This window comes from Ambystoma mexicanum, chromosome 7p, assembly GCF_040938575.1.
Source record: "Ambystoma mexicanum isolate Mex_15411 chromosome 7p, UKY_AmexF1_1, whole genome shotgun sequence".
Lineage (NCBI taxonomy): Eukaryota > Metazoa > Chordata > Amphibia > Caudata > Ambystomatidae > Ambystoma > Ambystoma mexicanum.
The window spans coordinates 816,378,084-816,392,136 of NC_090939.1; positions in this window are offsets into that span (position 1 = coordinate 816,378,084).

Sequence of the window (14,053 nt, forward strand, 5' to 3'; positions counted from 1 at the left end):
GACACAATGGAAAGAGTGCCAATAGGGTGCCATTTTGCGGGGAACAAGTGTTGGTCTTCCTGACATATTTTTCTTACTCGGCACCAGATTTGTTGTATTTACAGATGTATGGGCCGTTGAGCTAAATATTATTCCTTTGCTCTTGCGTAACCCTTTAACTTGTGGGTTTATGCAGTATTTCATGTGTTTCAAGTCAAGTAAAAGTTGTGGGCTAGGAGGTATTTGTTTCTCCTATTTCACGGCGGAAGGACGTTGAAGTTAAATGTGTGTTGCTTACATTTGTCAGGATTTCCCTCAATATTTGTTTAGTTGGAAATTAGTGATAATTTAAGTAACCTGCATCTTTTGTTAACTCTCCCCAGATGATTTGACATTTCCATTGGCAATTTCCTGAAAAACCTTGGCCCATAACGAGCAATGAGTACACTGTAATGCTTAACAGTATGGTGACTGGTTGTCTTTGGCCAGCAGATCTGTGTGGGTTTGCTTTGATGTGTGTTCATGGATAGATGCGGATGGTAGTTGTGTTTGGACCAGTTAGGTGATAAAGAGGGATTGATTTCTTTGTTCAGCTAAATGGCTGTTGTCAGATCTCAGTGGCTTCAGTTGTGTCTACTCTTGCAGGAAAGAAAACTGAGAAGCCCCTAGAACTCCAAACTACAGTGCTGAGTCTTGCCTGTTTGGGTTTATTTTAAGTCCACAGGAGGCCAAGACCAGGCTGACCTTCCCCTCGTTCTGTAAAATCAGCCTGTCCTGATAGAGCCGTCTGCACACAAGGTTATCCAGTTGCAGGAGGAGACAGCTGCAGCGGATAAGCAGATGTGGGGAAAGTATGCCTGCTGATGAGAAGCCCTAACCGCCAAACACCAGGAGGCTTCAGCCTCAAATAGTCCCTATAGATGCCGACTAAGGGATAATCAAGGACTCCCAAAATTAGAATCTTTTGGTCAATTCCGTTGTGCTATGTTGCCTCTGGGTAGTAAAACTAAGAAATCTTTGGGGCATTGACCCACGGGTGCTACCTTACAAACCTGTCCCTGAGGTTGCCCACCTAGTATTAAGAGAATTCTCAAAGTAAGCTGTGCGATGATGTTTCTCCATCTACCTCAGGGAAGAATCTTGACTTCTTTCCATTAGGGCTATCCAGTCGCCTAGGTGGAGTCTCTTGTGAAGATGCATCTCAAGTGAAGAGCTTCAGTCCGGATGGTCTTTCCTGTTTGGACATTGTTGCAGTTCCCAGGGGTCCAATACCGTTCTGACAGAATGAGAGCATGAGGTCCTGGCAGGATTGTGCCTAAAGAGAAAGATTCAGTCCCAGAGAGAAACCACTAAACTGAAAAGGAAATAAGGGCACTTATGCCTGCTGGGTAGGGATCTCCAGCCATATATCAACTAGATGCTTTCACCTCAAATGGTCAGTAAGGTTGACAACCTAGGGATCGCGGGGCAAGAGGCATCTGCACTCATCCCTGAGAGATAGTCGCTTTATCTAGTTGGGCTATGCTGCCCTAGGATCGTGAATCTGCTCCCTGACCTCTCTGACAGCCAAAGCATGCTACCATCAAACTGACCATGAGGGCTCTCATAGAGGGTGTCAGGGAGTGCCTACATCAGACTCAAGGTTGGGGGTAGTTGCTTTAGTAGACCAGAGATCCCTAGCCCCAGAAAGGCCCCTTTGGCTGGGCAATTGGGACCTTCATCATGCATGCAAAAGTACAGATTCTCACTGGGATGACACCATGCATGAGCCTGGAGAGAAATACTCCAGCACACATCGCTCTTTTGGTCATATCCCTGGAACGGTGAAGATGCCCTCATGAGAGGTTTAACCCAAAATATCTGAACGCAGGGCAAGTGGTGTATTTGTATCTGTTTGGGCACCCTCCTTTTTTCATTTCAGTAGCTTCAGTAAATGAATTCAACAAAGGATAATTCCTCCAAACAGCTTTACTCTCCTAAAACACTCTGCCCTAAAAGTTGGTTTTAGTGTTTTCTCGACAGTTGGGCTTGCTGGTCTGCAGGGTGCATAACTGGGTCACAAACATCTCTACATATGTATCGATGCATACTTCCTGTTATGCACATGTAACTGAACCAACAGTCAGAGAAACGTCAGAGACTACATAAGTGACCGGAATATTGATATGTGTATAACTGAAACATGGCTGCGTGACTCTAGTGGACCCAATATACATTTAGCCACTCCCCGGTCTATATGTTTTCTGGTCAAAATAGAGATGTTGGCAAAAGCGGCGGAGTTGCTATTCTGGCCCGCAACAATCTACATCTTTTTCGGTCACAAGTCAGTTGTAATGGCTGTGAAATTATACTACTGAAAATCACTCCTACCCTGAACAACTGTAAGAACATTTTCCTACTTTACCACCCCCACACACCTAATGATATGCCACTGTTCACAGATCTTCTTGAAATATTATCTTCCCTCAATAAACCCAATAATTCCACACTTTTACTGGGTGATTTCAATCGATGGTATGGCAATACCCTAGATGTGGAAGCTACTAACCTTTTGCAATGACTTGTGTCCGCAGGTTTCAAAATACATAGTAAGAACCAACACATAATCTTGGCAACACTTTGGACTGGGTTGTTAGTAAAAACCTCAAATTAAGTCAGTTAGAAATAAGCCCCTGCATTTGGTCCGACCACTTCTTTCTTTCCAGCTGACACCTCCTCCTTATATTATAAATAAGAAAAATATGTGGAGGACAGTCTGTAGTAGGAACAACAATGAAATTGACAGCACTGACCTACTTGACTGCCTCTTATGAATTCTACATTGCATATGGAGCCTTCTGGCTCCCTGGTACATGAATATGACAAAACCATAAATGAGTTTCTGGATCAAGTTGCCCCCATTAAAATCAAACGTTGTAGAGAAAAAGCCAGAAATCACAAATGGTTAATCCCAGCCCTGACTCAATGGAAACAGGAAAAACGGAAGGCTGAAAGAGTGTGGGGAAAAGACCATACGCTATTGAATAAAGATAGATGGAAATCCCTAGAGAAACTATATCCAGCAGAAATCGTGTTGGCTAAGAAAAACTATTTTGGCCGTCAGATATCTAGTGCAGAAAACAACTCTAGGAAGCTCTTTGAGATACTTTGTGATCTTGAAAAACCGCCCGCCACAGCACTTCCCTTTACCCGTTCCAACTCGGAGTGTAAAGACATTCAGAGAGCATTTCTGTAAATCGACAAAGCCCTCACTAATATTGCACGCAACAAGGGCTACCTTTCCCAGGAGTCACACAGTAAGATCCCACAGTCAACATGCACTTTTCACTTAACCCAGCCGGAGAGACCCATTTTTGCCTTTGGCCCGATTCAAAAGGGTGATTTGATGGTAATGTTAAACTCTATGAAGCCCTGCTCTTGTGTGGGAGAATCTCTTCCTTCAAAAATTGTCCACGCCTATAAAGAACCCCATTCTTAACGTGTCTCACTAACGCATCCTTCAGAGAATGTAAGGTCCCTAATGCCTTGAAGAAAGTTTCGGTAACCCCCATAATAAAAAAGCAGCATTAGACCCCAAGGACTACTCTAATGTGAGACCCATCTCAAATGTTCCTTTTTTATTCAAGGTAATTGTGGCCACCTCACAATTCCAGACCCATCTGGAGATATTACATCCTATGCAATCCGGCTTCAAAGCACACTATGGCATGGAGAGAGCCCTGGTCGACCTACAGACGGAAATGCTTCTCTTACACAAAAGTAAGACGGGGCTGAAGATGTTGCTTGACCGCTCAGCGGTCTTCGATCTGGTGGGTCACACTATGCTCATAAATAGGTTGAAAAGTATTGGTCATTGCTCCAACGAAGCTGCCACCTGAATTGAATCTTCCTGGACAACAGGATTGAGCTGGCCGATCACCACCTGTGTGGTGATCGGCCAGCTCAAAAGCTGAAATTCTGAAAAATGGGGTTCCCTAGGGCACTTGCCTCTCACCAATCTGGCTCAACCTTTTCTGTCAACCCTTATTTACTCGGTTACATCAGCTGGGAGCAAGCTTTACAAATTATGCGGACGATACTCAGCTGGTCATTGAGCTGCCTGGAACATATGAGCAAGATGTAGAGAGGTTTGCTGAAATAGACAATGCCATTCAGACTTGGATGGCCAACAACAGCATGTGCCGTAATGCAGCCAAAACCGAGCTGTTGCTTTTCGGCTCACCTCAGTTACGAGGGAAGCTTGGTAAGTGCTACTCCAGCTCAATAATAGATAATCATGCTGTCCTGACCATTGCTAAAGTTAAAACATTAGGAGTAATCTTTGAAGCATCCCTGAGCTCAGATGCCCATATCCAGAACGTGGTTAATAAATCCCAATACCATCTTAGTCTCGTGCGGTTGATAAAACTATGTCTCCGAAGCCAACTGCACTATCCTGGTGAGAGCACTGATCATGCCTAGGATAGGCTATTGCAGTTTTTTACACATTGGTGACAGTAAGACACGCCTGGGACGGCTACAGGTACTTCAAATCAATTATGTTTTATTGTAAAAAATGTGCGCAGAAAAGATCCAATCTCGCACACAGAAAAAGCCTTCACTGGCTCCCAGTTGAAGCAAAGACTGCTTCAAAGCACTTACCATCGTACATAAGTCTCATTACGGACAGTTTTCAGTTTACCTAAAAAAAATGATATAAAAAGTCTATACCAAAAAGAGATCTCCTAGATCTAGTGATAACTTTCGAAGGATAGTCCCTAGAAGCTATCGATGTAGAGGTTTGGGAAGGTCCTTACCTGCTCTGGCTACCCAGGAATGGAATAACCTGCCTGGAGAGCGATGCGCAAATCTGGACCTCCTCAGCTTTAGAAAACATCTAAAACTGTTTGGAAACATGCCTACCATTCAGGAATAAAGTTACAAAAAAGAGAGACATATGCACATGGCATGCTGCAGATGTTTCCCTGTCACTTTCTTTAAATACCTTCTAGCCTTAAGAACGTGAGTTAATATTACCTTTTTGTCACCTGGCGCCGCGGACCTTAGTAGCATCAAATCTATTGGTCAGAGGAAGCAGATAACTGCTCGGCCCAACACCATGCCTAAGAAGAATGGGTTTTACTTGAAGCATGCTGCTGCATGATAAAAAATACTTTATTTTGCTTATTCTTTCATATCTCCTGGCAGTGTCTTAACAGCCTCCTAATTATTTGCTCAACAAACATGAATATGGGAAAGGAAGGAACATCATATTTGAAGCTCGACTTGTATTGGAGAAGTATTCAGGGTTAAGCTCTTGAGACTTGCTAATTTCAGAGATTGAAGTAGTAATTCTCTGATTGCATTAATTCAACTAAATTGGTGGCAGGAATGTAATGAGCCATACTATATTGCTTTAGATGATTTTTGGTGGAACCTTGTTTTTTCATTAGTTGTATGTTGAGATGTTTTGGTTTCGAGTTCACACTGCTTAAGAAAGGGGCAGGTTACCCTCGACACATGTTTCAATATAATTATAAAGTTCAATTTCAATACATGTTTTAATATAATTATAAAGTTCAATTTCAATACTCTGATGGAGGCCATAGGAATAACAATGAAGATGTGAGAAGAACATTGTGGCTTGTACTGTAAATGCAGTGTTCATATTGTGTGGACTATAAACTCGTTTAATCCATTGGATCATTTCTTCAGACAAGAATATAAATCAGTTTATCTCCGAATGATCTCGTTGTGATGCTACAGAACTTGTTACAACCAATCATGTTTTTATAATTTAAAGGGCCACAATTATCCCCGCCTGCGGTTGCCATTGAGCTACTGTGAGGACGAGTCTTCCTGCTGCTCACACGTTTCTCTATTTGGCATTGCCCAAACGCAGCAAGCCTTTTGCACTCCCGTTGAACAATTATCACACAACATCCACATGTAAAAGGGAGACTCCTAGGGGCTGGGCTGGACCAACAACAGATCATTGGGGCATTGACAACAGGAGGTGATTAGGAAAGGGTTTAGATATCTCAGTCAGAGTTCATCGTTTACTAAGAGGCAAGAAATGGGTGGAAATGAGGCAGCATGGTAGCTCCTGGACAATGAATATCCCGGCCACCATTTATGGAAACGTTCAGCATGCTTAGTGTCTGCCCAGAAGTGACAACTGGGTATAGCTGCAAAAGGGGAAGGTCACTCCACTTGGAGATGACTCAATTGGATCCTAGCAGGAGGCTTAGAAGTCAACAACCTTCTGTTAGGATGTACATTTAAATATATTGGGAATGTCCCACTCTGTTGGTTATTTGTTGGAGTTCTTGACAGTCCAAAGTTCCCTTTCATAGGTGTGAAGACACTTTATACAGGAAAATCAAAAAGTCCCTCCCCTAATATCCTTGGGGCGTATAAGGCTTATTTACTGCCAGGTCCTTGGAGCATGCTTGCAGCGGATGACCAAGGAACCAGGGCACATAGGTATCCGGTGGTAGATGGTTTGTCTGGCAGTTCCTCAGTACGCTTCAGGCTGATGGCATAGCTGAAAAAATAAATCCATCACTTTGTCATTCTCTGGCGGAGACTTCCATCAACTAAAGTCCAGAGGCATTAACTCTTGCACCTGCTGTTCATCACCAAATTTTGAAAGGACTTGAGTCTCTTACAAGCTATCCTGGGGCGTCGTAACAAAATTGAGCTGTGAAACTGATTCATGCACCTGACCTCCATCTACATGAAATCCATTAGAGTTCCTAGTTCAAATTCATCGTAGTGCGATTAGGCACCTTCAATGCATTCACCAACTTTCAGTCTTCCGGACTAAATCTTCCACTTCAGTTTAAGCCCACAGGAAATGTCACCCTGCTCAATACTGTTGAGGCTTTAAAATACCAAGGTAGAGATCATGTGGACTAGGGGCCCTTTCCAAGGCATGACTCACTGGCCTTACCTTGGGTCGTAAAATGTATCAGTAACCGAGTCCCAACCTTGGCCAAAGAGACTTAAGTGATTAAAGTGTTTGTTTTTCCCTTTTTCCATCTGCTCTTTTTCTACTTTTGATGTCCCTTCTGCACTCAAAGTCCCAGTTTACGAGCTGGCCTACAAGCATATATCCAGTTTGTATTTCTGGTGATTCCTCTGGAGAGGGGTGGTTGATTAGTGTGTTTAATAACTCTGTGATCATTAAAGCCTGCTATTTTTACAGAGCCTTGCTTGGACTTCTCATTTTAGTACTTACCATATTAATATTATTAGGACGACAATGCTGCTGATCCGCATCACCAAAGGGTATAGCTGCGCTTGGACCATTAACCCAAAGATGAAGAAGGTAGACTGTCTACTTCAGCCTTTTAAATATTCATGACAAGCACCTCTGAGCCATGTTGTGGTACAAGCTTGGGCAGACAGAAGTCTTTGCCGGCCCTTCTATGTCTTGTGCCAATAACAGGATTTCATGACGCAACTCAACACTATCTATCTAGCAGGGTACCAAATTGTCCCTATAGACTGTCCAGGGTAAAATTCAAGGGAATAGAAGGTGGGAGTCAAGGGGAATTTTAAAGAAATAGGTCCAATCTTACATATGTCACACTGTGGGGGTCATTCCGAGGTTGGAGGTAAGGGAAAAACGATGCCAGTAATGGATTACCGGCATCGTTTACTGCTACGGGCTATTCTGACCAACCAGACCGCTATTTACGTCACTGTAAAGTAGGATGCAGTAAATAGCAGCCTTGGGTCGCGCGCGCGACACGCAATGCCGATATTAGCGGCATGGCGTAAACTGGAGCTGATCACAAGTAATGTGCACACGTAAATAACGGCCTCCTTAAGGCCGTAAAGTACCTTACCGGCATGGAGTACATACAGGCATCTCAGAGAAGGTGTTAAGAAACCTGAGCAGTGGTTCTCAGAGGCACAGCTACACACAATCAGCAGAGGTGTAGGCAATGGAGTCTGCCACAGCAGAAAAGGATCACACCCACACACCACACCCTCTCCCACACCAAGATGATACCAATAGTGGTAGCATCACTGAAGCAGGAGGCCCTGCTTGCAAGGCCTCAACTACAATAACACCAACAACAACACCAGGCCCCACCACAGAGGAGACACAGGAGGAGAAGGAGGGTGAGACCGGCCCAGCATTCACCACCAGTGCAACCACCGTTACCACCCCAGCAGCCCCCAATCCCACACATCAGGTCCAGTCCCTCAACCTAACCCCTGAGCAGATCCACACCCTGTAGCAGCTTGACTGTGACACCATCACCACCATAGTCGACCTGAGACACGACAACACAGTGAGCATCATAGAAATACACACCGCCATCCCCCCTCAAAGGCAGGTGGTGTCAGTGCTCCACTTCCATGCCACAGGCACCTACCAGCACACAGTGGGGCACATGCATGGCATATCACAACCATTCAGTTCACGGACACTGAACCAAGTGCTGCATCACCTCCTCAAGCACACAAGGGACTACATATCCCTACCATGGACTACCCAGGAGATATACAATACAAAAGTTGCCTCCCATGCACTGGCAGGCATGCCAAATTGCATAGGTGCCCTTGACTGCACCCACTTGGAGTTGGCGGTCCCGCATGACATGGAGGTGGCGCATCGCAACCGCAGGCAATACCACTCCACCAACGTGCAGACGGTATGCAACGCAAGCAAGATCATCACCCATGGGTGGGGCCGACATACAGGTTCAACTCATGACTCAATGGTCCTGCTGAACTCCTTACCACCTCGCCACATGGAGCGACATGCAGGATGACGTGTCTGGCTGCTTGGCGAGTTGCCTGACTGTGCCATGGCAGTGCATTGTGTCATGGGGTGGGTGCCTGCATACTCAAACCGGGTAGAAATGTCGACGCCAGTGCACAATATGCACCCCACCAAACACTGTGCCACAGAGCCAGTGTAATGGCACATGACTACAGAATCCCACATTGATGAAGAAAGGCCCACACCTAACACTACATGACCAACAGGGGACAAGGCCACATCCCTCAACACATGCAACACTCATTGGCGGCCCTCACACACCATAAGGGCATGTATGAAAACACACTGCATATGCACTATGTGGCTGCCTCCAGCATATCACCACACCGGAGATTCATCCCTGGGAGTGGATTGAACTGAGGCCAGCAGGGATACCACACAGCATCACCGGTTCGGGACACCCATAGGAGTGCTGGAAGTCACCATAGTATGGATCAGTGCAGTATGATGAATATGCTACTGACTATAGCCAACACACCCAACTACAGAATCTCACAGTACACAGCACTTCAAGGATCTTACTCCAACACTGCTGCATGCATGAACGATGCTTGTTCCACAAGATGTGCATGCCATAGTCCATAGACCATCTCGAAGATGCTACCCCTACATGATTCCATTGCACAGGACACATAGCGGGCCAGGAATGGGGTCAATGCATCCATGGACATGTGCATATGTGCAGAAATGACCTGCTGCCATGTAAGACTAGTTCAGTTGTCCACCATGAAAGTCCAAACACTTACCTTCATTCCCTACACATGCCGGTGATGGTGGCAGTCCCTTCACGCCGTTGCTCAGGACCCCTGTCAGAAACCCACTGAACAGGCCCGAGGAGGCATACAATATTGGCCATACCCGTGCACGTGTGGTGATGAAGCAGGCACTTGGCCTGGTGAAGGCACGAATAAGTCGCCTCAGCCGCTTGGGTGGGACACCCATCTACTGCAATGAGAAGGTGTCCTAGCCCCCCATGTCATGTGTAATGCTGCACAATATGTGCATCCCTTGGAACGTGCCCCTGTCCCCTGACATGGGACTGCTACCACCAGATGATGAAGGGTAGGAGGAGGAGGAAGGGGCAGGACAGCATCATGGTGCCGATGCACAGGAGGGACATGCCGTGTGGCAAACATTGATTGGACATTAAAAACGAAACACAAGTCAGCACAGGTTGTCATGACATTGGGACATAGGGCACTGGGTGTGGGGATACATGTACACCATGCACTGTCAGATATCAGAATACACATGCTCAATGATGAATGTCCACACAGGTTTACCTTTGCAACACAAACGGTGTATTGAAATTGTACGTGCATAAGTGTATAACAAACCCTCCACCACCCCGCCTCCCTCCCCCCAAACTCCCCAACACACCCTCGCCCCCCTCCCCCCAAACTCCCCAACACACCCTCACCCCCCTCCCCCCAAACTCCCCAAAACATCCTCACCCCCCTGCCCCCCAACTCCCCAACAGTAGTCCCATGGTGTCCATCCAGGCCACATGTGGCAGGTATGCAAGTCACTCTGCACTCTCGGGGCCTGGGGGAGCCATGTCCCAGCGGCGCTGGGAACGTAGTGAATGACGCAGTGGGCTCGTCCGGGTTGAGTGACTGGTGGAGGGGGTGTCTTCCTGCTGAGCTGGCTCAGAAGGACACTCAGCCTCAAGGGCATCAGCAATGCGTCCGAGGACTTTACATAGGCGGTTTGTGCTGTCTGTCACCACCTGCCGCATTGCCCTTAGTTCCTCCCGCCACTCCTCCCTGCCCTGGCGATTGTCTTGCATCACCTCTGTGATGAGGGCAGTGAGCTGTGCTGCACGCTGTGCATCAGCTGATGGGGTGTCATCCCTGCAGGGGATTGGGCCTCCATGCCCTGACAGGGCTTCGGCTGGGGGACTGGGCACAGAATTGGCCTGGTGTGTCCGGCTCCCCTGAGTCGCTGCACAACACCTGTGGGTAGTTGCTGGGCTCTGGACGATTGGGTACGAGTCCTCCTCTGCCGCTCCACAGATGGACAAGGGGCTGTCCACAGTTTCCAGGGGGCCATGGCTGCCACCTCCCCAGCGATGCTGGACTCCACAGACCTTGGGGTGGACAATGTACCTGCCGCCAATGCAGGGAGGGGTGGGGGTGGTGCACCCTCGATGCGCCTTGCAGGAGCCGGTGTAGGTGTGTCCTTCCTAGCTGGGATGCGGCGGACCCTGCCTTTGCCCCTGGGGGTGGTGGGACAGCTGGTCTTGTGGTCCTCGCTGTCATGCTCACTGCCTGTGGGGGTAGAAGAGAGGGACGGCATGAGTGATGATTTGAGACTCAACTTACATTCATGGCTATATTCACATATTCAGTCATTTGGGGTTTATGGGCATTTGTGTACGCAACAGCACTACATTCTGTTTATGGGTGTGATATGTATGGAGGTGTCAGTGTCACTCATCCTGGCTGGGTACTGTGCAGTCTGACTCACACACTGGCCACACCAGCTGCACAGTGTGCGTCAAGGGATGTGCCAGTTCGTGCACTATGTGTGATGTGCGTTATGCCCTTACACTTGGAACTTGCTTGGGTCACAGTTGGTTTGGCATGATTTTAATAGGGGGGAGGGCACCATGCCATGATTCCTTGTGCGGGCCTTGGGAGTGTATATCATGGAACTGGCATTGGCAGTGTTGACTTTGGACACTCACCTCCATCAGCGGACTGTGCCCCACACTCCATGTTGCCGACGCCTTCAATTGATTCCTGTCCGATCAGGCCGGCACACGTCTAGTCCCATGGCATAAGTTTCATTGGGGAACTTGGGCCCCCTCCGGTCTCTTGGGCCTGTCTGCAGTTGGCAGAGAGGATGCTCCTCACCCTCAGCTGTAGGTCATCCCACCGCTTGTGGCAGTCCTTTGGGTGCGGGGGGTGGTGCCGACTGCACTGACCCTCTGGGCCACTAGTGCCCAGATGTTATTTTTCCGGAGCACCAGCTCTCTGTGCATGTCCCCGCTGAACACGATGTCAGCGTGCTCCTCAAGGGTGTCAACCATGACCTGCAATTCATCCGGGCTGAATCGCTGCTTGCGGAGCCGGTCTGCTGTCTTCTTAGGTGCTTTTGGCATTCCTCCAGATTCTGATGGCCTTTTCCAGGGTTCAAAATGCTCTCAAGGGTGATGCCTGTTGAGGATGGCAAAGGATTGTGTTTTTAAAGATGGCCAGCACGCTCCTTCGCCGTTCTTTGTTCTATGGCGGTATTGTTAAGTACGGTGCGCTTCATGCCGGTAAGGGCTTTTTCGGGCCCTTTTGCGGCCTGGCGCTAGGTACTTTACCGGCATGGCGCAAAGCTTGTGCCCGCTAAGTCATAATAGGCCGCAATTAGCGGTCTGTTACCAAATCGGACACGTTGTTTACTCCATGCCGGTAAAGCCCCGTACTTACCTCCAACGTCTCCCATTTATATCAATTATAAAGTGACATGTCATTTCTGTAGAGTCCAATGCATTTTGTATAGACAGGCGAGATTTAAAACTGAATGCATTTTGGTGCCATTTTTTATGTAGAATTGCTTTAGTAAAATTAATCACCATTTAAAATAGAATCCGTGATTTAAGACAGTGTGGAATCATTTGGATCATAGTCTAGTCATGATACATTATTGCCTGAGGTGATTTTATGCATATTCGCTGCAGAAGGTCTAGCCATAAATTAGATACATGTGCAACAGAAATTAGTATAGGGAATTAGTTCTATTAATTAAGAATAGTGCAAAGTGTCAAAACCCAGGTAGTCCCTTATCTTTGGATGCATAAACAGACCAATGCATAATGTTACTGCGAAAAGGATGTATTAACATTGTACATTTTACTAGGGAAGAATACATCTCCTATAACAAACTTGTTGAGTTGAAGGAAACCTTGCTAGGAGTAGATATAAATCATTCCACACGCACATGTGTATTTAAAGCTGCACACAATGCTGTATTCAAAGTCACAAACACATATATAGATTGAAAGGAGCACACTTGTGCCTAGTGAAAGTCACATGTTCCATTGAAAGCTGCATTTTCTGAGAAGACTGCATACATGTGTTCAGAACAAAGTACAAGAATCCCTGAAAGTATTATTTACTGAATTCAAACCTGTGCGAGTCAAATGTATGGTGGCCATTTTCTATATTATAATGACATGCACTGTACATTCACTAACTCACGCTTGTACAGGGGATCCAAGTTGAATGCACACATGTCGATAAATATTATATGTTCAAGTCATTTTTCTATGATACTATACTTGTTTTGATACTGGAGGAAGAGAGGTTAAATTATGTGAAGACACTGAGCGAAAAGTAGAAATGTTATTATTGAAATATATTGTGTTGTTAAGACAAAAGAAATAAGAATGTTTAGACTGTCTCGTATCCTTTAGACTTTATATATTTATATGAAGTTTCTTTGAATGCTTGTGTGATAGCCAGTAGTGAGATTCTTACAGCCAGGAAACATTTGTTTGAATGACAAATTGTAATTGAGCCTATCACATTGTGGTGATCTTCATGGTTGGTGCCAACCTGGAGACCACCTTAGTTGAAGTTACTTTATAACTTTGAATACATTTCGAATTTTGAGATACACGCCATCTGTTCTTCTTGGCCAGAATTGTGGAGTGGGATTGTACATCAGGGAACATCAAATCGCTTATGTTGCCCTAGCGGAATTCATAAACCTATCAAAAGATAATTCAACAACATCAAGATCAATACAAGTATGTTTGGGTCACAGCATGGATGCAGAGGTATGAGGAACAGAATCAACTCTATCATGCATCTGGGACACAGTTAAGAACAACACTGACTTGCCAGGGGCACTTATCCTTCAGGATATATTGAAGGCCATTAGACATCAGCCACAAAATCCTCATAAAACGACTTATGGACATCAGACTGGAGGAAACCGGCTTGTTCTGGATGACTTAATTCCTCTTTAATAGGATGGAGGTCACTTAGATACACCCCTTCAAATAACACCCATCAATATCACCTATGGGATGCCCGAATGACCCAGCCTGTCTTGACTACTCTTCAATACGAACATGCTCTACTGTTAGAAATGATAGGAAGTGAGGTCTAATTAGCTACTATTATGTGGATGATCAAATTGTATACACAAGTGTAAGCATTGACTGAAAAGGATATTGACCTCTGCAATTGCCTCTCATACATAGAATCAATCCATTTAAAATTAAACTTATGACATGTGGCTCCAGTCAATCCCACAGATCCTTTGTAGTCAGAATGCTCGAGTCCACGCTGC